Below are 24,278 nucleotides of genomic sequence, written 5' to 3' on the forward strand. Positions count from 1 at the left end.
GAAAGTTTTGAATTTTTCTTTTCTAAAATCTAGGGAGCACACTAGTTTATGTCCAACTTTTCTATTGACTTATTTCAAATTCCATAAAGAAAATTTTACAAAGTTTCCATCAATTCCAATTCCAATTCCAAATTTCCATCATTTCTATACAACTAGGTTTGTCTTTGATGGTATAAATGAGATTCAAAATAAAAATTCCCTTGTCTAACCTTCCATCTTTTGAAGATAAAATTATCATTTACATATATGTAGCAATGAATCCTAGATCCTCCTATCCCAAGTTCTCACTGACAGTTTGTGGATTCCCCTAAGGTTTTAGGGGCAACTGAGGAGCTATGGGGTTTTCCAGTATTGTCACTCAGAATTCCCACCAGGATGCTTCCTGATGATAATCAACCAAATTTAATTAGATTATACAAAGAGTATCTTATTTTTAAAATCAAATTTCAATTTTGTTAGCAAAAATACATTTTCTCTTCCTTCCTTTCCTCCTCCCAATAGAAAAAAGTTTTTAAAAAGCTTTTATAACAAATATACATAATTAAGCAAAAGGACTTCCTAAGTCATCCATATTTTTTAAAAAGCCATTCGCTATTCTGGTCTATAATCTTTATTAGGAGATGGGTGATATGTTTTATCATTGGTCCTCTGGAATCATGGTTGGTCATTTCATTGATCAAAATTCTTATCTGGTTGGGTTTTTTTTTTTTTTTTACAGTGCTGATGTCATAAATTATTTTCCTTATTTTATTTACTTTACTCTACCAGTCTTTCCAGCTTTCAGTTTTATTGAAACCATCTAGAAATGATAGTTTCTAAGCAAGGATAACAAGGACTATTTTCACAGAAACAATTTACTTCCTCCCCTCAGATGTACATACACAAAGTCTCTGGGGATGACTGGACTCAAACTTAGAGCAAACTGGTAATGAGGAGTGCATATAGGCAATCATTCTGCCAGCCAGTCAATAAAAGATAAATAGGAACTAGTTAAGAGGGAAGTCTCCAGCAGAAGAGAGGTTGGGAAAGGCTTCCTGTAGAAAATGAAGATTTTAGGAAGTCAGGAAACCCAGTAGGGAGAGACGAGGAGGAAGACCATTCTAGACATGGTGACCATGTCTAGTGGAAAATGGCCAGAGAAAGAGAGTATTCTGTTCATAGAACAGTAAAGAGATCAGAGTTGGTGAACTGAAGAGTAGCTATAAGGTAAACTATGTACTAAGGTACATAAGGCATAAGAAAGGGGGTAGGAGGAAGCTAGGTCATGAACGACTGAACGCTGAATAGTATCTTTTATATCTGATCCCAGAAGCAATAGGGAGCCTCTGGAGTTTATGGTGTAGAGAAATGACATGATTTGACCTACATTTCAGGAAAATCACTGGTGGTTGAATGGAGAATGGATTGGAGTGAGAAGAGACTTGAGACAAGCAGCAGTAGCCCAAGAATTAAGAAAAAGGACCCACTCCAAAGTTATACATCCTCAGAGAACAGAAGCGCTGTATTCAAGAGATGCTGCAGAGGAGAAATGGACAGATATTGGCAATGGATTGGCTGTGGGGAAGTGAGAAATAGGGAGGAATCAAAGATGATGCTTATTTGTAAGCCTGAGGAGCGGGGAGGATGGTGTTGCCCTGTAGAGTAATGGAGAAGGTAGGGAGTGGGGAGGATTTAGGAGCATTTCAAGCTCAAAATGTCTGCTGCATATTCAATCTGAAAGGAGCTGAAATGAAAGATTGGAGGTCAGCAGAGAGGTTAGGAAAGAATAGCTAAATCTGAGAATCATCAGCACAGAGATGGTAATTAAATCCAGGGAAGTTGACATGATCACCATGTGAAATAATATAGAGGAAGCAATCTGAAAGAAGACAGAGAAGGAGCCGTCAGGCAGGTAGGAGGAGATCCAGCAAACAGCGATGTCCCTGGAACCTAAGGAGAAGTGAGTATCAAGACAGCGATCAGCAGTGTCAAAGGCCACAGAGAGATCAAGGAAAACGAGGATTGAGACAAGGCCATTGCAGTCAGCAAGTAAGAGATCACTAGTAGCTTTTGAGGGATGTCAGAAGGAGATTGAGCGGTCCATGGCCTTTGGGAGGAGTTTAGTTCCAGGGCAGAAAAGATACAGCATTCTATTTAGAGGGCATGCAAGTAACAAAGGATTTTTTTTCAGGATGGAGGAGACATGAGAATGTTTGTAAACAGGAAGACCTGAGTTAGTAGACATGGAGAAACTGAAAAAAGAGGAAAGAGTGAGGATGCCAGAGAGGAAGAATCTGTTAGAGGAAATGGGATGAATGGAATGGAATTGTTGATTGATTAATATTGAACTCACAGCCAATAGCATCATATAAAGCTCATCTAATGTGTTTTCTCTACGAGGCACATCACAGCTTTCTTGTGCTAAAGAATACTAGAGAGCACTTCCGCACTATGCTTGAGGACTATTTTAAATAGCAAAATCCCCCACAAGCTAGGCAAATTTACATTATACAGATCCAAGCGGACCCTCTCTGAAGCTAGGCAATCCTACAACATTTCTCTTATTAACTCACTATCCCTTTCTTCACAGTACCGCTTCCAAATCATTTCATCCCTTCTCAAACCTCCCAAGTCACTCTCTCACTCCACTCCCTCAAATGAGATCCATAAACAAAAGGTTTGGCAATTGTCAATGCTGTAAAATTACCCATGCATATAACTTGTAAATAAAAAGCTATTTTTAAAAATGAGATCCATACCTCATATTTTATAGAAAAAGGCCATTTGTCATGGGCTCCCTCTTCTCTCAGCCTCATCTATTGTTCAGATGCCTTCTGCCTCTATCTATGTTAAATGTGGCACTAAATAGATGGAAATAGAATACTTGTTTATGATATGAAAGCTAAAACAAGAAGGCAGAACGTCACTTTGTTAGATCTTAGTTGGGAACATGTACATTGGGCAACTCAAAATTTTTGTTACTATATGTGTGTTAGACACTCTGTGTGTAGGTGTCAACAACTGCAAAAAAGCCTCAAGTACTGATCTGGGGCTTACAAATGAATTTTAGTGGGTAAGTGAATTTACAAACATAGAATCTGTGAATAATGAGGATCAAGTGCAACTTGTATCTTCTGGCTGGAAATTCTTTTCTTCCTATGTGGACATTCATCTTAGGTATAAATCTCTAGTGGTCTCCAAATCTCAGTGCTTTTGCGCTGAAGCTGCCCCTTTTTCTTGTTTCTAGTCGTCCTCAGTATCTCTCAGCTAATGACACAAATCCTGCCATCAGCTATTACTACTTCAAGAACATTGCTACTGCTTCTGGTGGACACTGTTACTAAAAGAAGAGGAACTTCTGCTTCTCCTGACCTTCTAAAGTTCATTAGTCAATGAGGGTTGGGGAAGTGGGGTGGAGAGAAGCTCACTTCTCTCTTTTTCTCTTCAAAAGTCTGTTTCTTTACTGCATCACTAGTTCCATTCTAGCTTTCTGGGTTCTTTTTTTTTTTTAACTCTTTTAGCAAATCATGAGATATTCCCTGTGTCATCTCATCTCTCTTGATTCAATGACCTGAGCACATTATTCTTCTCACATTGATTAAGGACTCATTCATGAGCAATTTGTATTTCTGACTGAATGAATTGAGCTACCTGGACCTTCCATTAAAAGAAATACTTTTACACTAATCAAGAATTTATCAATTGCTTTATTTTGGGAAGATAAAACTGCAGCAACTGTTTGGATACTTCTGAACCTTCTCATCTCTCAAATATTGTACCTCCATGCCAGTTTGGAGACTTTTCCCCCAATTTTTTGTTTAATACTTCCTTCCAGCCAGATGATCTGTACCAGTGGAGTCCAACTCAAATAGAAATGGAAGCTACTAAACTATATAAATATAATATATATAACCACATATTGATGTTATCTATGTTATATTCTATTTTTTATTTATTTTGTTAAATGTCACTCAATTACATTTTAATATAGTTTGGGATTTTTGCCTGTACTAGAGATTGTTGCCAGCAGCATGCAACTCTGACACTTCTGATTATATCTACTATGATAATATCACTGATATGTTTTTCCTTCTGCTGATCCTTACTTAAACACTCTTCACCATGCTTCCTGCTCAGACTGTTGCTGGATTTGCTCAAACAAATTACAAATTTACAAATTACAGCTTCTTAATACCCAATGATTCTCTAAAGTCTCTTTTACCTATTCTGTTCCTTTTGAATGAGAATGAGTTGGGTTAACTGAAAGAAATATATCAATGAGATCACAGAACCATTTCAATATTTGAGCATTTATACACCTGGCATATCTAGGAAAGTGGACAGAGCTCCAGGCCCGGAGTCAGGAGGTCTCATCTGCTCGAGTTAAAACATGACCTCAGACACTTACTAGCTGTGTGACTCTGGGAAAGTCACTTAACCCTATTTGCCTCTGTTTCCTCATTTGTAAAATGAGCTGGAGAAGGAAATGACAAACATTCTTTGCAGTATCTTTGCAAAGAAAACCCAAAAGAAAAGTTATGAAGAGTTGGACATGACTGAAAAAGATAACGTTTCCATTCTTCCACAGACATAACAATATTTTGCCATTTCTGAAGACAATAAATAGCATTTTTCTCTCTTTTGCTGTCTATTCCTTTTCCCACCTGTCTCTTCCCTCAAACAATGCTATTCTCTCATCATTACTGTCCTCAACATTCCCATTCCCAATAGAAACATTGCTGCCACAACTGCTGTTTTTCTCATCTTTCCTGGACCCTGGAATCACTGCCACTCTCTCGGGAGGATCAAAGAATTCTTGGGTAAAAGCCACCTAAGATCTTGTATTGGAACACAGATATGGGTCAGGAACTACTTTTTTATTTTTATGTATACTGCAAGGATATTTTGTTTATTTTGTTAAATGTCACTCAATTACATTTTAATATAGTTTGGGATTTTGCCCACACCTAAACAATGCAGAATGAGAGATGAATATGTAAAAATGAAGGCTCAAATGACAGGTATGATTGCCTAAAAATGTGAACTATTGCTATTGAGATAGAATGGAAATGACAATGAGTTTTCAAACTAGAAAACAATAACTTTGGAAAGCAAATAAAAATAAAGCTAGACCATCTATATCTAGAATCACCCCCTACTTGTTAGGAAGTTTTCCCTTTAACAGAATGGAAATCTGCCTTCCTAGATGTCTATCAATTAATTGGTCATGGTGCTATTCTCTGGGGCCAAAATCTAATCCAATTTCCAATGACTGCACCATATTTAGGGACTGTAGATTCCATGGGTTAATTCCAGAAACACATCATTGTAATTGTTTTATTGTTGTTTTAAAGCAAAGGAGTTTAAAGGCATGGATTCAAATCCCAAGTCTGCTCTTTACTATGTGATCTTGAGCAAATCATTCTACATTTATTGGGCACAGAAATAAGAGGGTTGGATTGGTCTAACATTCTATATATTTTAGATTCTGACCAGTTCTAATAATCCATTAAAATTTTTTTGATTATGAACTAGGCAATTAAAACGAATCTTTCAGTATATGAAGAATGAAAAAAAATGGCCTCTATATGAAAACACGAACTTCTTATATAGTTTGTTTTGAAAGCTTGTATATTTAACAAGGCAGAAACAAAATCACTATATATGTTCTTTTTTGGAACTTCTTGTTTTCTTATGTGCATTTCTAAATATTTTATTAATTTTCTCTTCTGTCTTTGTATGTTTCTCTGTCACTACTCATTAAATCCCACCCTCAAATAGAAGTTATCCTTTCTAATATATTGGTCATCATTGAAAATAGATATCTTATCTTGCACCTTCTGGCCATTTTTGTCAAGAAATGGAAGGCATATTTCAGCACCATTCTTGTGAAGTTATGATAGGTCCTTATAATAATAAAAAACAAAATAATAATTTGGTTTTGCAAAGTTATTTTCCTTTGCATATTGTGGCTATAAAATAATGTTTTTTTCAAAAAATAGCTAGTAGTATAGTGGTAAACTATTACTAGTAGGGTGCCAGGACCTGGAGTCTGAGTTCAAATTCTGACTAGCTGGATGACACTGAGTCATTTAGCCTCCATTTTCTCAACTGCAAAATAGGGATAATAAAGCATCTACCTTGCAGCATTGTTGTGAAGAAAAAAATGAGATAATACATGTAAAAAGCACATAGCAGAGGGTCTGATACATCATAGATAATGCTTGTTTCTTTCCCTTTCTTTTTTAGTTCTGCTAATTTCATCCTTCAATTCACATAAATCTTGCCAAATTTCTTTGAATGTCATTTTTATTCGTTCTTACATTACAATAATATTCAATCATTTTAATATGCCATCTTCTCATGTGTCCTATGTTAAAAACTCCTGTTTCCTAGAACATTATTTCTAGTTTCTGGAGCACAGCAAACTGGATCTGAGGGCCATTGGTTCATTGTATAAACTAGTGCTAACTCCAACTGAATATACCTTCCTCCACTCACTATCTCCTGGCCTCCTTTAGGCAAAGGAAAGAAATGGTGCAAAAGGCTTTTAGGAAACCTTAGGTTTGCCAAAGTCCAACAAACCACTTGTTCTCTTCTAGCTCCAGATGTGTAAGTCCAAGCCTGCCTTTGAACTCTTAGAATTTCTTAGGTACTTAACTGCTATTTCATTCTATGCATCCCAGCTCCAGAGGAATTGAGGTTGGGTTTTTCCCGTGTCTGTTGCCCTTCCTGATGCCTTATCATGGCATGGAGAGGGTCCTCAGCCAGAACAGCTCTGGACCCTCTTACCAACATGGAAAGAATTCTAATCAGGTCCATCAATAAGATGTCTGGTTTTGAGGCTCATTCTAGGTACATGTAGAAAGTCCCATAACCAAAGTTGAGCATGAGATGAGTATTTTTTTCCTTTTTAACCACATGAAGATGGTCATTTAGACGGACAGAACTGGAGATTGTGTCAGAGGAGAAAAGCTCACTGTAGCTTTTGGAGTTGTAAAATATTCCCAGTCCCTTCTGACCAATCTTGAGAAGATATGGGAGCAAGGGGATTGATAGAGGCAGGGACAAATCCGCACTCCTAGTAGGGCAGAAACTATGGCTCAAGGTTTTCCCCTCATCTAGGATCCCAAAGAAAAGTCAGAAGTAAGCTGTAGAGCCACATTCGAGCACTGGAGCAGCAATTCCTGTTCCTCAAAGATCTCCCGGGGAGCCAGGAGCAGGCAGACAGCTTTAGGAAGCAGGACCAGAGCGCACCTTCTGTGGCCCTTGGGACCTTGGGAAGGGCTGCTGCCCTGTGGGCCGATGGGCCTGAGGAGATAAAGGAATCTTTCTGGGGTCTTGGGGGCTAGGTGGGTTCCTCCCGTGGTCCCGAAGGAGTGGCATGGGAGTGGAGGCTGCTTTTATGACTTGGGAAAGGATGGAAGCACTTCAGCATAGACATGTTGGGATGCAAATGGTAGGCAGATCTGGGAACCAGTTTAGATCCTCTGTCACCTAGTGTAGTCATTTAGGTGCCCTATGGGGATAGATCCAAGAATCTAGTATAAACATCTAATACCCAGCATAAATTCCCACCGATTATGACAAGGAGACTACTGAAGACTCATCACCTTGGGGGCCAAGGACTCTTTTCCCCCATCCTAGCCCGGAGGCCTTATGAGCATTTAGGCTGTGGACCTAGTTCCCTACCCACCCCCACCCCCCTGCCCTGCTTCAAAGCGCTCCCCGCATTCCTGAGCCATGTTCCTCGCCTGCCTCGCCTGGGCCAGAGGGGCTGGAGCAGCTGGGGGGCCGGGGGCGCCACTCCTGACAGGAAAAGGTTTGAGCTCCCGTCACTGAAAAATGTGGCAGCGGAGGCAGGGGGGTGAGTAAGGAGGAGGACAGAGAAGGAAAAGGGGAGGAGTGTCACTGGCCAGGGACGGAGGAGGGAATGAATGAGGGGGCATTTCTCCCCGGCTGGAGAGCTGGGGCTGGAATCAGGATTCCATCAGTGGGGGACCAAGATGAAAGGAAAGGGAGTGTCTCAGCAAAGGCTGGCTGACCCACCCTCTGGCAGCCTGTAGGAGGTGGTTCTTAGTTCCCTCTGAATCCTTCTAGGCAGAAGACCAAGAGTCTGTGACCAATTTTTAGGACGGCTGTCTCCGTCTGAAGGAGTCACCTAAGCCTCCAGAAAGCCCTGTGGAAAAGGCTCCCACAGCATCCTGGAGAACCAGTTCAGGTGCCCCGAAGGTGCTTTTGGACAAGTCCTCACATTGCTTCTTCAGAGACTTCAAAGAGAGAAGACTAAGGCCGGCAGGAGTGCACTGGAAGCAGCCCCGGCTTAGCTTCCCCCACCCACTGCATTTGGAGGTCAGTCCTGACTCAGGTTGGGAGCCGCATGGAGTGAGCTTGTGCGGCTCAGACCTTCTGAGGGCCTCTGTCTTGCCATGTCAGTTGTTTGATCTTGGGCAAGTGGTTCGTCCTCTGTGAGCCTCAGTTTCCTGAGGGAAATGACTGTGGTAATCCTTCCCCCACCTCTCACAGGAGTAGGAGTTTCTAGAGGATGAAATCAGATAAATGATTTGTATGCGCAGCATAACAATGAGTATCATTTCCCCAGCCTTTTAAGGTTAAAACAATGCACTTTCCTCACAATCCCATCAGCTAGAGACTGTTGTCAGAATTATTTTTCACCATTTTACAGAGGAGGAAATTGAGGTTTTGAAATTAAATGACTAGCCCACCATCAATACTTACTACTTGTGTGACCAGCACCTTAAGCAATATGCTGTCCCTTAAGCATTTTATGAAGCCCTGTGGGGAGAGGAGCCTCTCCTCCCTGTCCAGAGGCGAGCTCCCCTTCTCGCCCAGCAAGCTCAAGCTTGGACTCCCCTTGAGGAGGCTTAAATACTCCTTCCCCGCTTCCTGCATCCCCCAATCCTTTGAAGGGACAAGTTCTCGCGTGTCTGCCCCGAGGTGGGGGAGGGGAGCGGGTACCGGGTTCCTTGAAACTGTGTGAAGGGGGGCAGGATGTTAATCCTTTTCTCACCCTTCTCGGAGTCCTTTGCCAAACCCCAGATTAAGTGAGACTCGCCCCTCTCGCCAGCACACGTGCCTGCTGTTTAGTCACTCGCTGCTGCCCTTGTCCTAGACTGAACTCCACGAGTGTGTGAATAGAGACCCCGGGAGCAGCTCTGAGACCCGGGACCCAGCTCTTGTCCGGACTCGGGAAGGTCCGCGAAGGCTTTGCCATCTTTGAGGAAGCCTGGTAGGCAGCTGCGCTCCTTGCCCACCGCGTCCTGCCAGGGGGCCAGTACGAATTCGCCTGATCCACGTTAAAATTCCAGCTGAATTCTTGGCCCCTAGTCTCCTTCCCCCCGGTTCATTTCTCCCAGTTGTGTGTTATCACTTATCATTGTGAAAGATCTTATCACCGTAAGCCTTCCCTCAGAAAGCCGCGAGACAGGTCGTTCGCAGATTATTCCCATTTTAGAGATAACGCAATTGCACCTCAGAGATCAGACGGGTGATGGATACGCGGTTACACAGCTCGGGAGGCACCGAACTTGAATCTGAAAGCATCTCCTGACTCCAAGTTCTTCGCCCTTTCCTTTAGCTCAGCTATATTAAAAGCTCGCTGAATGATGTTGGGGAAAGTTTTTCCTTTTTAGAGCAGGCCTCCTAAATGAGGATTAGGAGGAGCCACCCGCCAGCGAAGAGAGCAGCCATGGACTGTCCCATTGCCATGGCGACCTCGGCGGCCTTGGGTTAGGACTTGTCCGCATCCCGCAGACGAGGCCGGCCGCTCTGCTGGGGAGGGAAGCCTTCCCCCCTCCCGGGGAGCCTCGTGCGTGTGGCTGCGCATGTGTGTGAGGGGGAGGCCCTCCTAGCTATGGGCCTCCCGTCCCGGGGCAAGGAAGGCCGACGCCGGGCACCTGCCCGCCGTTTCTGGCGCACTCCCCGGAAGCGCAGACTGAAGGCTCGTCTGTGGCCCAGGGTCTTCCCTGGATGGAGCGCGGAGGGAGTAGAGGCCTTTCCCGCCGATTTCCCAACCTCTGCCGCCACTGGGAGCCTCGGGGTAATTGCTCCAAGGGGCCAGAGCCCGGGCTTTGGAGGCCAGGGGACTGCACTCTCACAGTTTCCGCTCGCGGGCGGCGGCGGGGGCAGAGCAGGGGAGAGGGCGGGGTTGAGGACAGGGGGTGGCGGTGGGGCAGGACCGGGCTGCGACCGGCTCGGTTTTGTCGGTCACTGGTAGCCGAAGGGGAAAAGGCACCACCCGGCTTCGTGCCCACGTCTCCTCTCCTCCAGCAAGCTTGGGAGCTCCCCGAGGCTCCTGGCTCCTTTCCGTCCGTCACGCTGGCCTGAAGGTGTGGGCAAGAAGGGACCAGTCCCTTAGGCACTAAGATGGAGCATCCAGCAACAGCCGGCACGGGTCCCTGCCTGCACCCCAGTCCCACCCCTCACCCGGGTCCCAGCCTCAGCCGCAGCCCACAACCCTCCATGTACCCCGGGCTTTTTCCTCAGCCGCAGCCTTCACCCCCTCCCCAGGCTCGGTAGGTTGCTCCAGCCCTTCCTCCATCCGCAGCAAGGAAATCGGCTGGATTAGGGCGTGTTTGCTAACAAACAGCGCGGTACAGCCGCAGGGAGGGAGGCTGGGATACCTCTTCCCACCCACCTCTAACTCCTTTGGCCCTCGTCCCTCCCCACCCCCACCTCCTTCGGCTTCTCCCCAGTCTGCCCCTCCCACAGCCCCTAGGTCATGCTCCTTTCACCCCCAGCCTCCTATCCCTCCCCCCCTTCCCGCCCCCAATCTCTCGCGGGTTTCCTGACTTGGATGATGCTCTCCTCCCACCGAAGGAAATGCGTTTCAAGGGAGAACTGATACGTCTAATACAAAGGTGGTGGTGGGGGTCAGCTCCGTTACTCTGGACAGACATCCAACCCGTAGCCCAGAAACTCCCACGTCCCCTCTATCACTCTGGGCCCCAGTTTCTCTCGCTTCTTTCAGCTCCAACACTCAAGTTCTTAGATCTCCTCAACAGTGACTCTGTACAGTACAGTGTTCTATGATCTCCCGGGTAAAGAGACCTCCCCGCTCTGAGAGCTTACGGGGAGCGCCACAGGCCTGGCTCCCAACAGATCGTGGATAGGAGAAGTTGTCAGGGGTGTTTGTGCTTGGGACAAGCCGGCCATCGTTAAACCAAGACTCCCCCCTTGTTTTCACATCTGAGCCAAAAGATCACAGTCCCTCCCAGGCGGCCAGTCATTCTTCCTAGGATCCGTCTAGGAACCAATGAGACAAGCAATTCACTGTGCTGTCCTGCAATATTTACCTAGTCTGTAAAAAGTCCTGTGCTTAATGCCAGGAGAAATACAAAGTATTGTCGTAAAGATCCTGCATTAAAGAAGTTACCTTCTGATAAGCACCTACAGAGATGTATTTATTTACTTACATCGTTGTTTTTTATACCAGACTTGTGACTTTGCAACTGCAGAGCTTTCCAAGTGTTAAACTTCATCTATCAAAGCAGAATATACCTTCAAGTCTCAAAGAGTTGTGAGGGTCATAGAGCAGATTTGCAAAGCACTTTACAAATATTATTGCATTTTATCTTCACAAAATCTCTGGAAGGTAAGTACTATTGTTATCCCCTTTTATAGATGAACAGACTGAGGCAGGCAGAGATTAGGAGACCAGTTTCTACTTTGTCTCTTGTAACACAAATATTTTCATGATAAGTACATTGAAGAAATGCAAATAAAATGTTACGGTGAGCTCCAGAGAAGGAAGGTCATTGTAGACTGAAGAAATCAGAAAATGCTTCCTAGAGGAAGCATTTAAAAGGAGTTTCATATTATGAATTACAAAGGAACATAAATCACCTAGTTAAGTTTCCTTGCATTTTCAAGATAGGGAGGACATTCTGAGTGGAGAAAACTAGATCCTCAAAAAGTTGGCAAAGAGTGGTGAATGCGGGGAGACAAAAAGCTGTCCAGTTTGGTTTGAACCTTACATGCTCAGAGGAAAGAATTTAAAGGCTGGAAAATAGGGTGTTACCAGACTGTGGAAGGACTTGAATTCTAGGCAGAGTAATTTGAATTTGATTCACTCAACAGTAGGGACCCAAATTATAAAGGCAGAGGGTGACATGATCATATCCATGCATAAGAGGGGTTATTAGATTAAAGCTGGAAGGGCCCTCATTGAAGCCAAGGGAAGTTGTTACTTACCCAAGGTCACACATATAGGATGGAAAAGAAGATCTGAACGCAGGGCTTCTTACCCTGAGCCAACACAGATCATTTTGGCAGTAATATGAAAACTAGGCTTGAAAAGAAAATGAATAGAACAGGCAAGGAAATCTCTCAGGAGGCTTTGCCATGGTTATAAGGAGTGCTTATAGTGGAGTAATAATAGCAATGGAAAAAGAAAGGGATGAATGTAAAAGATACTCATGAGATAGATGAGAAATGATTTATCAAATTGCTTGCCTTTTCAATGAAAGAAAAAGGGAAGAAGGGGAGAATTTGAAACTCAAAATTTGATAAAAGAATGTTAAAAATTGTTTTTAAGTGGGAAAAGACAAGAATGGGGAAAATAAGATATTCAAAAGGAAAAAAAAAAAGAAAGATGAGTGACAAGGAAGAAGAAAATGTGGCCCCAACACTTTAACAATGGGAGAGTGAGTGACCGAGATAAACACATTTAGGGAAAAAGACCTTCCTTTATACAATGTGCCAAATTTGAGTTATGACAAAATGGATAGAGTGTTGGAGGGAATGTCAAAAAGACTTGAGTTTAGTCATTTTCACTTGAGTCTGAGTCTGTCACCCATTTGGTGTTTTCTCAGCAAATGGTTTGCCATTTCCTTCTCCAGCTCATTTTACAGATGAGGAAATTGAGACAATCAGGATTAAGTGACTTACTCAGGGTCACACAGATAGAAAGTGATTCAGGTCAGATCTGAACTCAGATATTCCTGACTCCAAGCCCAGCATTCAGTCAGCTATGCTACCAACTGCCTATGAAGGCAGGAAGACCTGAAGTAAATACTTGGCTTGTCATATAGCTTTATGACCACAGGCAACTCACTTAACTCACCTGAGATTCAGTTCCTCATTTGTAAAATGGGGGAAATATTTGTGATGGCTACCTCAACATAATGCAAACGATGTGCTCTGCAAACCTTAAATTGCTATAAAATAACAGATGGTATTATTGCTAAATTCTAGCTGCAAACACTTTCTGGCCATTTTACTCTGGGCAAATCTCATAATTCTTTCTGCTTTAGTCTTTTTATCTGTAAAATGGGAACAATAATAGCATTTACTTCTCAGAATAGTTAAGAGGATCAAAAATGTTAACATGTACAACTGTTTCCAAACCTTAAAGCACTATATAAATGCTAGAAATCATTATTATTAATATTCATGCAACATCCTATACTCAAACTAAGGTTTTATAGTCCTAAATATAGTAGCCCTTCTATTCTGCCAAGCAGATATTTGTTTTTTGCCCTTACAATTCCACTTGAGCACTTATAAGCTGAATCATCACTTATTCATTCACTCAGTAAGGATTAATTAAGCAACTCTGGGCAGATAGGTAGCAATGTAGATAGAGTATTAGGCCTGGAATCAGAAAGACTCATCTTTTTGTGTTCAAATCTAGCAGGTACTCAACATGTTTAGCATATATAGGACTGCCTGCCATCCTGGGGGGGGGAGGAGGGAGGGAGGGGGAAAAAACGAAACATAAGTGATTGCAAGGGATAATGTCGTGTAGAAATTATCCTGGCATGGATTCTGTCAATGCGAAGTTATTATTAAATAAAATAAAATTTATTATAAAAAAAAAAAAAAAACAAATCTAGCAGGTACTTCCTAGCTGTGTGATCCTGAGCAAATCACTTAACTTTGTTTGCTTCAGTTTCCTCATCTGTAAACTGAGTAGAAGAAGGAAACAGAAAAGTACTCCAGTAGCAATATTCAGACGATAAATTCCTTATTTATTTCCTATAGTTAAGAATGTACATTTTTCTCCAATAAGCATACTATTTTTTTGTATTGCTACCTATGTTTTGTGAATAGCCATCTCTCTTTTCTTTGTTGTCACATGTTACTTTGAATTATGTTTAGCTTATGAATGCTGTCCTAAAAGTTTCTGTTTAAGAAGATTTATTCATGCTTCAGATAGATAGCTGTCCATCTTGCACCGTCTCCCTTGACTAGAATAAATAGCTGTTAGCTTCACTTTAAAAAAAAAATGAAAGAAAATAAGAACACTTCAATTATCTTTGCCAAGAAAACTCCAAAATGGGGACACAAAGAGTGAGACCCTGCTGCAATGGAACAACAAGAAGTCACTTCTACATTCTAAGAACTCTGCTAGGTACTGGAAAAACAAGGAAGAAAAAGAGTAAGCAGTCCCTGCCCTCAAGAAACTTAAATTTACCCCTTTTCTCAGGATAGAAAAAAAAGAACAATATATCAAGAATATCACAAACATGGTCCCCATTACTTCAAGACCCCAAGAAAACTTACAGAGATACCTTTCCCTCCATTCATTTCTACTTCACAGCTGAAGAATGTCCATCTTCCCCATGAGGGTAACTCTGGGGATACTCTTGGCAGAGCAAAGCTTCTGCCAGAATCGTTTCCCCCATCTCTTTTCATCCCTGGCTAATTCTTTCATAAAATTAAGTTCAAAAATGTCTTCAAACTTCTAAATGGTTATCACTCTGGACTCCTTCCTAGTAATTGTTCCTCCCAGGCCTCCAGCAATCGACTCCAGGAGATTCATTAAGACTTTGCAGCTTATCCTGCTTCATTACAGCAGCCATTCCAGGGAATAGCTCAGCCCGGAGCCCCAACTCCTCCAGATGGCCATCTGCAATGACCTCTGCCAGACCACCAAGGCAGCACCTCCAACCAGACCACAGAAGACCACTGCCCGACCTCCAGGGCTTGGGGCTTTGCCTGATCATGCTGCTCCAGCTGCACAGTGGGCTAAGTTAAAAGACAAATATTTGAGGGAGAAAATCCTGCCAAGGGGTCAGCAGGCTCCTACCTCACCTGGTTAAGGGAAAAGGGAAAACTAAATTAGAATTAGAGCCCTTTCCCCAGCTGGGTGTCAGGCCAAGTTGCAGGGGGTGTTGGTTCCTGCTGACTAAGGCTCAGCTAACTTCCTGGAACAATCCAGCTTTGCCCAGGGGAGTAGGAGAACTGTTAGGTTTCATTTGTGGCACTACTAAAAGTACTCATTTCTATAGCAATTGTAGAGAGAGGTAGTGGGATTAGCACTGGCTCTGAGTCAGAGAATTTGAATTCACATCCTACCTCTGATTATACACACACACACACACACACACACACACACACACACACACACCCCTATACACTACCTGAGTGACAAGTGACTTAATCTTTATGGGTCTGTTTCTTCATCTGTGAGTGAGGGGGTTGGACTAGGTTCTAGCTAGTTCAGGACCTAAGATCCAACAACTTTATGAAGTTCTTTCAATCCTGAGAAGTAGGTTGTAAAAAGGATTGTTATCCATATTCTTGTTTTGCAGATGAGGAAACTAAGTCATGGAGATGTCACAAAGCTAAACTGCAGAAGAATAAATGATTTTTAATCAGTCTTGCTGACTACAAGTCCACTCCATCATCAGCTAGCTGCCTTTCCATGTCAAGGTCTAGAAGTAGTAAAGATTGGAAATTGCCAGGGAGAGGTTCTAAGCACAAGGAAGGTTCCAATTTGTCAGCTGATGCCTTGGCTATTTCTAGAGCAGAAAAGTAGTCCTGAAAGTTTATCTTTGCCTAGGCATGAATTCTTAGTAATACAGTTTAATAATGGGAAAAGATCTAATTTAAGAATCAGGAAGCATATTATTATTATTTTTTATTATAGCTTTTTATTTACATGACATATGCATGGGTAATTTTTCAGCATTGACCCTTGCAAAACCCTCTTTTTCAACTTTTCCCCTCCTCCCTCCACTACCTCCCCAGATGGCAGGTAGACCAATACATGTTAAATATGTTAAAGTATATGTTAAATACAATATATGTATACAGATCCATACAGTTATTTTGCTGCATAAGAAAAATCAGACTTAGAAATAGGTAAAAATAACCTGAGAAGGAAATAAAAAATGCAAGCAGACAAAACCAGAGGGATTGGAAATGCTATGTTGTGGTTCATATTCATTTCCCAGAATTCTTTACCTGGGTGTAGCTGGTTCTCTTCACTGTTGAAGAAATGGAACTCATCGTTGAAGAGAGCCACATCCATCAGAGTTGATCCTCATATAGTCTTCTTGTTGAAGTATACAACGATCTCCTGGTTCTGCTCATTTCACTCAGCATCAGTTCATGTAAGTCTCTCAGGCCTTTCTGAAATCCTCCTGCTGGTCATTTCTTACAGAACAATAATATTCCATAATATTCATATGCCACAACTTATTCAACCATTCTCTAACTGATGGGCATCTACTCAGTTTCCAGGTTCTAGAATGTTATTTTCTAATCTGTATTTTATAGCTGTGTAATTTGAGAGTCAGTCATTTAATCTTGCTGAGCCTCAGTTTCCTTGTCTGAAAAATAGGGATGATATTTATACCAGCTAGAGTTGAAGAAACTTCAACTCTAAAGAGATCTTTATTTTAATCTCAATGTGAACAAGGATCTATATAACTCTGTGTGTGTGTGTGTGTGTGTGTGTGTGTGTACATATATATATGTGTGTGTGTGTGTATACATATATATGTATACACACACACACACACATATATATATGTATGTACGTATATTACACGTTGTCATGCAACCTGGGCTTGAACACTTCTAGCAATGGAGAACTCCCTACGAAGCAGTTCACTTCCACTTTTGGACAGCTCTAATTTTTAGAAAGGTGCTCCTTCTATAAATGGAAATTTACACCTCTTCAACTTTAACTCAATGTTTATTTATTGTAAGGAAGAAATGAGATTATGTAAAGTACTTGTAAATTTTAAAGCAATCGATAAACATCAGTTATTATTAACAATAACTGGTGAGGAGACAGTGAAGGTATCAGCTCGGTTCAGCTTTTCTGAGATGCTTCCACATTGCATTTTCCTGTAGCAAGATCTCCGGGTAGCATATTTCTCCTTACAATTTCTCTAGGTCACTTGCAGAGAGTTCTTATCTCTTCAGAAACACCTATTCCACCTGCATGCCTAAGGGCAGGGAAAATAACTAGTTCTGGGGAAAATAATAGGGTGGGTTGAATGTGACCTTTCCTCTGCCCTCACCTTTCCCACACCTGAACCTGAAACAACTACTTTTGGAACTGCAGAGAGCTGAGTGTGCGGCTGGAGACCTCCCGAAGGCCGTAGGAGACGCAGAGCTTAAAAAATGAGGTGAGGGCTGGAGATAGAAATTTGGCAACTATAGAGATGGTAGCTGACACTTTAGGAGGAAATGAGCTTGGCCAGGGAGAAAGCGGAGAAGCCGGGCAGGCCCGGACCGCGCCCCCGTGGAAGTGAACTGGTGGGTGTTTGCATTCAGCCCGCAGGAGCTCCAGGAGGGGCGCCTCCTCAGGCGCAGCTTTACCGAGGGCTGCCCTCGGGCGGGAGCGGGGCTGGATCTGGGTGCGGGGCCGGGCCGGCCAGGGCAGCGCACTCACCGCTTCGAGGACTGCAATGGCTGCAGTCTTTTCCACTGGCCATGGCGCGGATCTAGCCCCGCGCCGTCCCCTTGGCTCCCGCTGCTCCCTAATCGTGCCTCCCCGGAGAAGGAAAGGGCCAACCGCTCTCTCTGCCGAGAAACCCGTAAGGGGGTGCGGTCCGCGGGGTCACCGAGAGCTGGGCGCGCCGGGGGGGTGAGGACTCACGCCTCTCCCTGCAGAGCCTTCGGTCCAGCCAAGGCCTACGCTGCTCTCCGCGCCCCGCTGTATGCTCACAAACAGGAGGCTTCCCAGGCCCACTCCAGCCAGACCCGGACTGCTACCTTCCCCAGCCACCGCTCTCCCTAACCACCAGGCAGCACCGGGCGGCGGGCCGCACTCCGAGCCACGCCAGTCTCTCGGGCGGCAGCTGGGCTGGGTTCTAGGCTCCAGACCCCGCGGAGAGCCGGGCCCCGGACACCGCGGACCCGAGCGCAGCGGCGGCGACTCCTGACCCCGCGGCCCATCAAACAGGCGGCGGCGGCTCCTTCGCTTCTCCGCAGGGTCAGGAAGCGAGACCTGGCCTGACCTCGCCTTACTCGGGAAACTGTTAGGAGAAAATCGAGAGGGGAAAAACGAAGCACATCCCGGCGCCCCTGGGGACAAAGGGCTGGCCTGGGCGGGGGCGGGAGCCTGTCCTTGTCTGTCCTTTCCCTCGCGATTCCCCGTAGTCTGCGCCGAAGGAGAGACGCCCCCACAGCCAGCTCCGCGGGGATCAAATGAGAGAGACAAGGCATTGGGCAGAGGGGTGGGGAGTGGAGAAGAGAAACAGAGAGGGGGAGACAAAGAGACAGACAGGGAAACAGAGGGGTGAGACAGAGACAGAGACAGAGGGAAAGACAAAGAGACAGAGGGACAGACAGACAGAGGGAGAGACAAAGAGACAGACAGGGAAACAGAGGGGTGAGACAGAGACAGAGACAGAGGGAAAGACAAAGAGACAGAGGGACAGACAGACAGAGGAGAGACAAAGAGACAGACAGGGAAACAGAGGGGTGAGACAGAGACAGAGACAGAGGAAAGACAAAGAGACAGAGGGACAGACAGACAGAGGGAGAGACAAAGAGACAGACAGGGAAACAGAGGGGTGAGACAGAGACAGAGACAGAGGGAAAGACAAAGAGACAGAGGGACAGACAGACAGAGGGAGAGACAAAGAGACAGACAGGGAAACAGAGGGGTGAGACAGAGACAGAGACAGAGGGAAAGACAAAGAGACAGAGGGACAGACAGACGGAGAGACAAAGAGACAGACAGGGAAACAGAGGGGTGAGACAGAGACAGAGACAGAGGGAGAGACAAAGAGACAGAGAGAGGGGGAGAAAGAGAGAGACAGACAGAGATGGCCAGAGAAATAGAAAAACAGAGAGACAGAGGGAGACAGAGAGAGTCAGGGAGACAGAGACAGAGAGGGAGACAAAGGGGGAGAGACAGACACAGAGAGGGGCAGAGAGACAGAGACAAAGATAGACAGAGGGGGCAGGGAGACAGAGGAAAGCAGTCAGAAAGACAAAGAAAGACAGACAGACACTGAAAAACAGGCATACACAAACAAAGGGGACAGGGAAAGGCAAGAAACAGTATCAGGGAGAGGAAGAGGGAGGGACAAGCAGAGAGAAAGGGTGTGAGGTATAGGGAGGAGAAATAGAGAAAGTAATGTGGTGGACTAAAAAGAGTGTTATTCGTAAAACGTTTTAGGGCCTGGATGTGAATACTGACCACTTTATAATATGGGGCAAATCACAACCTCTCTGTAGTTCTTAGATTCCTCATCTGTAAAATATGGAGATTAACCTAGATCTTTAAGGTGGTTTATGACCCTGAGGCAGCTGAGAGACATTATGAATTAGTGTCAACTAGTACTAGCTTAAATCTGGCCTGATGGACTTAGAAAACTAAATTCCTTCTCCCCTTGCCTTTACCTAGATCTTTAAGCCAGAGACATAAAAAGTTTGGTTAGTGTCTGAGCAGAGTCACGGAATTTTCTGAGACTATCCCAGCTGAAAAGGATTCTAGCTTGCAGAATGTTAGAGCTAGCAGAAACCTTGGAAGACAGAAATCATCTTATCCTGTACCTGTATTTTTCAGCTTGAGAAGGTGAAGTTCAGGGAAGAGGAAATTGACTTGTCATAATTCACACAAATAACCACTTTCCAAAAACCATATACCCAAGTCTGAGGCTAAAGATGCCTTAGATATCAGTGATATCAAATTCAAATAAAAATGGGGCCACTAATCTGTACATAAGGATCTCTTTGGCCTACAAATCAACTTCATTTTCAAATGTAATATTATCTCTGTTTTATTGTATTTTTATTTATTTTGTTAAATATTTCCTAATAACATTTTCATCTGGTTCAAGTTACATTGGACAGGATTGTCACATGACTTACGGCTCATGTATTTGACACCTTTGCTGAGAGAAAGTTGGAGATAAGAGATTAGAATTTAGAATCAACATTAAGACCAGAGCCATAAATTTGTGAATTGGCAGAGTTGGATTAGTACCCTGGTCTAGTATCTTGGTTCCCTGACACTGTTCTTTCTACTATATCACACCCACCCATACCCCCCTCCCTTTCAACAAAGGGCCTTATCACATATTTCTCTTAACAAATTGAGTCCATAAGTCAAGAGCTCACTCTCTTCAATTCACTTCTTCTTCTTCTTCTTCTTCTTCTTCTTCTTCTTCTTCTTCTTCTTCTTCTTCTTCTTCTTCTTCTTCTTCTTCTTCTTCTTCTTCTTCTTCTTCTTCTTCTTCTCTTCTTCTTCTTCTTCTTCTTCTTCTTCTTCTTCTTCTTCTTCTTCTTCTTCTTCTTCTTCTTCTTCTTCTTCTTCTTCTTCTTCTTCTTATTTTATTATTATTATATCAGATTCAATTCTCCTTCAGATCACCTCAATATCATCCATCTCTCCATTCTTTCATCTTCTCCTTCCCATCTTGGAGTCAGTTGACCCATTTCTTGAGAATGCCATCTGCACTACTTGTACTCCTTCAGTTGTCCCCTTTAACTCCCTAATTTTCAAGCTCTTTTTAATCTTTTCTTCTTTCCTATTACCTGGAGGGGGGTGGGAAATGCCCAAATCTCTCCATCCTTAAAAAAAAACCCAAACAAATCCACTTAGCCCTAAAATAGTTCTCTCAGCCCTATGTCTTTTCTCAAAAGCCTTGCTACCTACACTAGTAGGTATCTTATCACCACTCATTTACAATCTGGGTTCTGTTCTCATAAACTGCTCTCTTCCAAGGTCACTAACAGTCGTTTTTATTACTTGACCTAATGGCCTCTTGTCAGTCCTCATCCTCTGTGACCTCTTGCAGCATTTAACACTGATGAACATTTTCCTGCCCTTTCTGTATATTCTGAGTTTCCATGGTTCTCTCTTTTCTGGGTTTCTTCCTAGCTTTTGAACTGATTCTTTACAGACTTCTTTTTTTAGCAAGATCATCATCCAAAGTCTCCTCTTAATACACAGGTGGGAGTGGGGTAGACTCTGTTCTGGCTCTGCTTTTTCATTTATACTTTGTCTCTTGGCGGTCCCATCAGCCCTTTGTGGATTTAGTGGATTGAACAATCATCTCTATGTAGATGACCCTCATATCTATTCATCTGTCCCTTATCTTCTTCCTGAGTTCTAGTCTGGACTACAACTACTAGATGGACATTTCAAACTGAATGTCCTGTAGCTGCTTAAAACTCAACATGTCCAAACTGAAACTCATTATCTTTTCCCCTAAATTCATACCCTCCTGATTCCTTTTGTATTTCGAGAGCAATATCATTCTTCACTGTCACCAAGATTTTCAGTCTCAGAGACTTCTTCATATATTCAACACTAGATGAAATCAGGTGCCGAACCTTGGCAATTGTACCTTTTTTAGGGGACATTAAATCCATTCTCTTTTCTTCTCTCTGGACCCTACTTCAAGCCTCTTTACTAGATTGTTTCAATAGCTTCTAATTGTCCTACTTGCCTCAAGTCTCACTAAGCATTCATCCTTCACATAGTTGTCCCATTGGTATTTCTAAAACATAGGTCTCACCTTGCTACTCCCCTGCTCAGAAATCTGCATTGGCTCCCTATTGCCTCTAAAATTAAAATATAATTAAAAATTAAAATATAGGCTTTACTGTTTGGTATTTAAAACTCTTGACTATCCAGTAATCTTTCCAGACCCATTCCATATCACTCCCCCACACACACTCCACATTCCACACAAACTGTCTTATTTGCTGTTTCCTATATATGGCATTCCATCTCCTATCTCTGTGCCTAAAAATAACATTTTTTTTTAAAACAAAGGAACATTTACTTCAAAGATATATCAAGAACAGAAATACAAATCCCATTCCCACTCCCCACATTCTCACACTTAGGAACACATTCTCTCTTATACCATCTCCATCACTGTAAAAAGTCCCTGTTGTCTTTGAATCCTTCATATGTCTCTTCTTTCCTCTATTTCTTGGAACTACTAGCTTCCCTCAAGCCTCTGTCCTAGGGACACTTCCTTCAAGAATCCTGTCATGATCCCCCAGCTCTTCAAGCCCTATCGCCTTTGTTTCATACACACTGAGAAAAGCATGTATATGTAATGTATGTATGTATATCTCTTTTGTTTATTTGTGAATATACATCTCCCCAGTGGAATTCCTTGAGGTTAATGGTTATCTCTTTTTTTCAATTTCTGGTACCTTACAAAGTACCTGGGGCATACAGTAGGATAATAAACGTTTGTTAATTGATAGATTGAACATTTGCCAAGGAGTTGACTATTTATTCTTCCTGAGATTTACTAGCCTGGTGAAATTACGAAGAGCTGTGACACTGATTGGACTTTCAAAAAGAGATAAGAGGCTAAGGGACTCCAGAGGCAGTTATGAGAGGTCATCACTTCTCTTCTTCTCCCCTCCCTTCCTTCCTTTCTATTCCCTGAAGGTCACATTATCCTACACATGCAAATTTAGAAAGCTGTTTTATTGCCACACTCATCGTTGGAAGTCTGATATCCCTCAGAGCAGTCAGTGCATCTTCTTCGAGTTTTCCCAGGGAGTAAATTGTTTGGGGGGACACCAACCTCCACATTTTGTAGGTGAGGAAAATGAGGTTCCATGAGCGAAGGAGGAGATAAAATGGGGGATTTGAACTCAAATCCTCTGACTTCAAAAGCGATGCAATTTTCCTGCTACATCATGGGGCATGTGTGGCTTGCAGACATACCCATGTGTAATTTCATATGTAGACGCAGCTGTATTTTCCTGTGTCTGTGTGCATGCATGTGCATGTGCTGGTGTGTACTGATACATGCCTGGTATACGTGGGCAAATTTTGATCCTCTGAGCTCCCACATCCTAAGGCTGGAACAATAAGATTGCAAAAGTGTTCCTAGAGTGAGAGATGAGCGGCTGTCCTGCCTGCCCTTGGGGCTGCCTGTCATTCCCAGGATCTGGGCGCCCCCTCTCGATAACTAGTAGCTCTGACCAAGGGAGATCAAAAGCTTTGGGGTTTGGGGCCAGGGGTAGCTGAGGCTGCTACAGAAAACCCCCAGAACCACAATTATTACCACCAGCGACAGTCCTCCCTCCCCCTCCTCCGCCTCAGCTCTGACTAAGGGTGGTCATGATCAAGGATTCTTATCCTTTCCTGTTTCTAAATTCTCCCCACTGCTTCTTTCCCCCTTTTATTCGAACTTGACCAGTCCTGGAGGTGGCTCTCCAATGCTGCACAATTTCCTCACACCACTGATCATAGAATTCACAGTTGGGAAAAAAACCTGAGAAATCATCCAATTCAGTCCCTTTAACTTGCAGGTGAGAAAACAGATGCCTTGAGTGGTCAGGTGATTTTGCTCAAGATCACAGCAGAGCTAATTGCCTTTCTTCCCAGTGAGCTCTTGTCTCTTTTCTGAGCCCTACTTGGAATTCATGAAGACTGGGGAACTACTCATCAGGGAGCCCTTTACCAATGATTATCTGTAAGTGTGTGGACTCTGAGAGGACTGCCTCTCGAAGGCACTGACTTATCCAAGATCATACCATCAGCCAAGGACCATCGTAAATAACTTGAGCCCCTGGAAGAGGCCCATGTTGTCCCAGTACGATTTTATATCTCAATCGATCCCTAGAGTTTCAGGTGTGGATCTCTCGCTGCCAGCAGGATCTCTTAATTTGGGTGTCATCCTAATGTCTCACTTTACAGGCCAAAGACCAAAGCTGAACTCAGAGCCTTCTTTTCCCAAATCCTGCTCGTTTTCCGGCATTCCTGGCCTCTGACTCTACATGTATGACTTTCAGCAAAACATACCCCCGCTTTTGGTTTCAGTCTCTCAACCTATAAAATGAGGGTACAACTAAAAGGCCTCTGAGGTATTTCTGTCCAAGAGTTGTGATCCAGGATCCTATGTTGAGGACATTATCATTTTCCCTCCAGTCACCAAGGTTCAAGCCTTTAGTTATCTTTGACTCTTCTCTCTTTACCCCATCCCCAATGGCCAAGATTGTTATGAAATTCTGTCAACTTTATCTCCACAATATCTCTCCATCATCTGCTACAACAACTGCCTTATAATTGAGTCCCTAGAACTCTTCTCTGGACTTTTGTAATA

The 24,278-nt window shown here is 43.4% G+C and overlaps 1 long non-coding RNA gene across 1 annotated transcript; it reads right to left on the bottom strand.

Moving 5' to 3' along the window:
- Positions 1-6,270: 6,270 nt before the first annotated feature.
- On the bottom strand, positions 6,271-8,502 carry LOC127547048 (uncharacterized). The gene is made up of 2 exons (XR_007950056.1): positions 8,029-8,502; positions 6,271-7,498 (listed from the first exon to the last, which is right to left on the bottom strand). It is a non-coding gene; the product is annotated as an uncharacterized LOC127547048 (long non-coding RNA).
- Positions 8,503-24,278: the final 15,776 nt, after the last annotated feature.

This window comes from Antechinus flavipes, chromosome 2 (assembly GCF_016432865.1).
Source record: "Antechinus flavipes isolate AdamAnt ecotype Samford, QLD, Australia chromosome 2, AdamAnt_v2, whole genome shotgun sequence".
NCBI lineage: Eukaryota > Metazoa > Chordata > Mammalia > Dasyuromorphia > Dasyuridae > Antechinus > Antechinus flavipes.